Genomic DNA, 4,822 nt, shown 5'->3' on the forward strand with positions numbered 1-4,822 from the left:
CCATATCTGTTGTTAAGGACCTCTTTTTTTAATGAGTGTGTGTATACCATCAAATTGGATCTGGCTGGTACAGGAGGAGATTGCCCCTCCTTCTCCAGCAAAGCATCTGGTAGATTCGAACCATGTACCTCTGGGATTGCTTCTAGGACCTTTTGAAAGTGCTAAAGAATAAAGATGTCAGTTTAAAGACTAGGATGTGTCTGACCAAAGTGATGGTATTTTCAATTGCTTCACTGATAGGCAGCATCATGCTGGATGGAGAGGAGATTGAAACCGTCAACATTTTCATGTTGCTTGGATCCACAGTCAACATCCTTGGTAACAGTAGTCAGGAAATAAGGAGATGTGTCACACTGGCAAAATCTGTAGTTAGAGACCTTTCCAAATTATTTAGGAGTAGTGTTTTCAGTTTGAAGACTAAGGTGTGTCTGATTCGGGACATAATCTTTCCTATTACTAGTTATGCAGCTGAGACCTGGACAATGAATAAGGATGACAGAAAAAGAATTGACACCTTTGAGCTGTGGTGTTAGAGAAGAGCACTGAACATCCCATGGACGGCCAAGAGAACAGATATGTCTTGGAGAGGGTGCAGCTGGAGTGCTCTTTGGAAGCAAGAATGATGAGGCTTTGCTTCACATACTTTGGGCTGTTGCTAGGAGGGGCTATTCCTAGAAGAAGAACATGATGCTGCAGAGGGTGGAGGGCTGGTAAAGGAGAGGAAGACCCTCAACCAGAAGATTGATATGGTGACTGCTGCAATGGGCTTTGTGTCTCAGGAAGTGTGATAATGAAGACAGATAGGACAGGGTTCAGATCTTTTGTTCATAGGGTTGCTATGAGTTGTGCTCAATTCAATGACATCTAATAACAACATCATCACAACACATTTTTATGACAGTTGGATAATGAGTAAGGAAATCAAAGAAGAATTGATCTTTTAATTTGGACTTGGTAAAGAATAATGAATATATCACGGATAACCAAAAGAACAAACAAAACTGTCCTTAGAAGCAAAGATGATGAGATTTCATCTCACACATTTTTGACATCTATGTTATCAGAAGAGCCAATTCCTGTTAAGGACATCATGCTTAGAAAAGTATTTCAGGGAACAAAAGACCCTCAAACAAGATGGACTGACATGGTGACTTTACCAATGGCTTTACGCACAGCAGAGATTGTGAGGATAAATAGAATCAGGCAAGGTTTCCATTTATATATAGGGAATATAGGGTCACTGATTCAGAAATAACCTGATACACCTAACAACAACATCATCATCTAGCAGAAACCCCAGCCAAGATTACCATTAGGAACAGGCTGGTTACAATATAATCATCACCACGATTAGACACTTGACATGTCCTATGACTGCTGGGTGCTGTGATTAATGAATTCTAAATTGCTCTTCCATCTCTTGATTATGATTCCAAATCTTAAGGAAGAACTCAGGTGTAATAAGAGAATGTATGGCATTTAGGCTTCTTTATGGGAGGATTGGCAATCTCCTCCCATGCAGTTAAGTGCCTTAGAAAACCCACTGGGGGAAAAAAAAAGAAAGAAAGAAAACCCACTGGAGGGTCAGCTATGGATCAGTTCCTACTCGATGGTACTCCACAACAATAGGCTTCTTTAAGGAGATCATGAATAGCACAAACAGTTCAACACTCAGTCACTAACTGAAAGGTTAAAAGTCACTCAAACACTCTCTGTCAGTTATGAGTTGGTTGTGACTTGATAGTACACAACAACACTATGTGTTTTTGTTGTTGTTGTTAGGTGCTGATGAGTTAGACTCATAGCAGCCCTTAAGAACAACAGATCTGAACCCTATCCTATTCTGTGCCTTCTTCACAATCTCAAACACACTCAACGTCCATTGCTACAGTAACTGGTTAAGGTCTTCCTATTTCTGGTCTTCTTGAAACACAGATACTATAAGGTTGTTCCACACCCTTCAATTTAAAACTAAAAAGAATATTTCCCTTCTTTTTTCTGTTTAGTAAGTTGCTATCCCCTTTCCTTCATTTATATTTTTCTCCTTTTATTGTTATTTTAGTGAAAGATTACAAAATAAATTGGTATTACATTTAAGTACTCATACCCATTCTGTTTTATATTATTTCTAATTCCTGAAATGTAACTATACTCTCCCACTTCCTCCCTGTGATTCTCATTCCCTGTGATAATCCTAGCCTACCTTTTCCTGCCTGCTGGCCTTTGTTGTTGTTGTTATGGGCCATTGAGTCACCTGCAACTCATAGTGACCCTATGTACAATAACTCTGAACCAAGCTTGCCCTATCCTAAGCCAGTCTCACTGTCTCCTACACATCTAGCCCCATCATCCTAGTTACTGTGTCAATCCATCTCATCCAGGATCTTCCTCTCTTGCACTGTCCCTCTACCTTTCCAAGCATGATGTCCTTCTCTAAGGACCAAAATAGGTGAGATGGAGCTTCAAAACCCTTACCTTCAAGGAGGAGCCTTGTTTCACCCTCTCCAAGAGAGCACTGCTTGTGCTTTTGGTGGCCCATGGTATGTACGATACTTTTTTCCTGCACCACGACTCAAAAGCATTGATTCTCCTTCTGTCATCCTTAGACACTGTCCAGCTTTCTGATGCACACCAACTACTTGCAAAGGCCATAGCCTTCAGGCACATCTCAGCCTCTAAACTGACATTGTTGATCTTTAGCACTTTGTAGAAGTCACTGAGAGAATATATCCTTAATATAATTTGTCTTTTGATACTCTTGACTGCTCAGTGCCAAGAGTATTGATTGTGGAGCTGAACCAACTAAAATTGTTAACAACCTCAAGCTTTTCTCCATCTTTTTTTTAAATTTTTTTTTTCTCTATCTTTTAAAGTGCTGAAAGTTGGCCCAGTGGTGAGATTTGCCTTCTTGATGTTGAACTTCAGTCCATATTGACTTCTGCAGCATACACTTCAGGTCCTTCTTAGTTTCAGTAAGCAAGTCTGTGTCATTTGCATAATGCAGATTGTTGATGACACCACATTTCTCCTCATAAAGTCGAGCATCCCAAATGATCTGTTCCGAATATAGAGTGAAAAAGGTATTGAGAAACCAATATAAAATAAAATAAATTTTTTAAAAGAATAAAATAAGCTTAAAGATATGAACACTTAAAAAAAAATAAAGGTATGGAAACAGGATGCATTCTTGACACACTCCTTTCCTGATTTTGAACCATAAAGTGTTTCCTTGCTCTGTTCTGACAACTGCTTCCTGGTCCAAGTATAGGTTTCACATGACCACAATTAAGTGTTCTGGGATTCCTATTCTTCTCAAGGTTAGCCCTGAGTTAATGGTGCTCTTTTGATCTTATGTGATTAATTATTCTAAGAAGTGAATGCCTTCCTTATATTATTGTTCACCTTATAGGCCAGTAGATATATTCTTTGACTAAACAAAATTGTGCGAACTACAAGTGTGTGTTTTGTTTCAGGTTCAAAGGACGGCTAAAGGCTGGCCATTTTTATGTTTTGTTCCACATTTCCCCCTACTTTAGTCAGGCTTTCTACTGTAATCCTTTCCAGAGTGGTCAGCAGTGGTGACTGAGTTCCATCTGCTTCTTCTGCTCTCAGGATGTTGGACATTGAGGTTCAAGTAGCCCACCAGTCCTTTAGTCTAATTGTTTCTATGCGTCTTTGCTTTTCTTTCTCCTTCCTTGTTCTACACAGGGAGAAACCAACATTTGTACCTTATGTGGCTGCTCGAACTTTTTTTTTAATTAATTTCAATGAACATTTACAGAGATTTTGGATTTCCATTCATTCATTGTTGCATTTTTCTCCCTGCCCACCCCACCCCCAGTTTGCTCTTCTCCTTGAAAAGCAAAAGAAAAACTCCTTCATTGGTACACAATCCCCCCGCACACCCCCACCCCCACCTCGAGTATACTCCACTCTGCAACTCTCATTCCAGACTCTTATGATGATCATAATGCCCTAAAATATAGTGCTTTTAAACCATTCTCTCCCTCATCGGCTTCAATGCAGTAAACATAATTTATCCAGTTTTTCTCAGTCTTACCCCCATCCTGATGTCAGCCTCATTCTACAACAGTGGCACCATATAGTATTTGTCCTTTTGTGACTGAGATATTTCACTCAGAAAAATGTCCTTCAGAGCCACCCATTTTGAGTAATATTGTATGAGTTCCTTGTTTTTCAGTGCAGCATAGTATTCCATTGTGTGAATATACCACATCGAACTTTTTAATTTTTTTTTAATTTTATTATTGTTTGTGTGTGTGTCATCAAATCCGATCTGACTGGCACAGGAGGAGATTATCCCTTCTCTGGATAAGCACCCCTTAGCTGGATGCTTGTCCAGCAAAGCATCTGGTAGATTTGGGATTGCAGTGCAGTTTTTTGCCACTAGGCCACCAGAGCTCCCTGCTGCTCGAAACTTTTAAGACTTCAGTCACTTCACCAAAAACTCAAATCTAAATTCATTGTCATCTAATCAGAGTGACTCATAGTCAGTCCTCCAGCAGGTTTTCCAAGGCTGTAAATCACACAGGAGGTGACTGACCATCCCCTGGAGCCACTTACAGATTCCAACTGGCTGAGAGAACTGCCTCTGGGTTAGCAACATAACTCCCTATTAATGAGACCGCCAGCGCTCCCTACTCACCACATTGTTGTTGTTATGTGCCGTGGAGTCGCCTGTAACGCATAGCGACCCTATGTACAATAGCACTAACCCCTGCTCTATCCTGTGCCAATCTCACGTCTCTGACACACCTATCCTGATTATCCCAGTCACTGAATCAATCCACCTCACAGAGGG

The sequence above is a fragment of the Elephantulus edwardii genome, unplaced genomic scaffold (assembly GCF_000299155.1).
Source record: "Elephantulus edwardii isolate Elephantulus edwardi_28Jun2011 unplaced genomic scaffold, EleEdw1.0 scaffold00550, whole genome shotgun sequence".
NCBI lineage: Eukaryota > Metazoa > Chordata > Mammalia > Macroscelidea > Macroscelididae > Elephantulus > Elephantulus edwardii.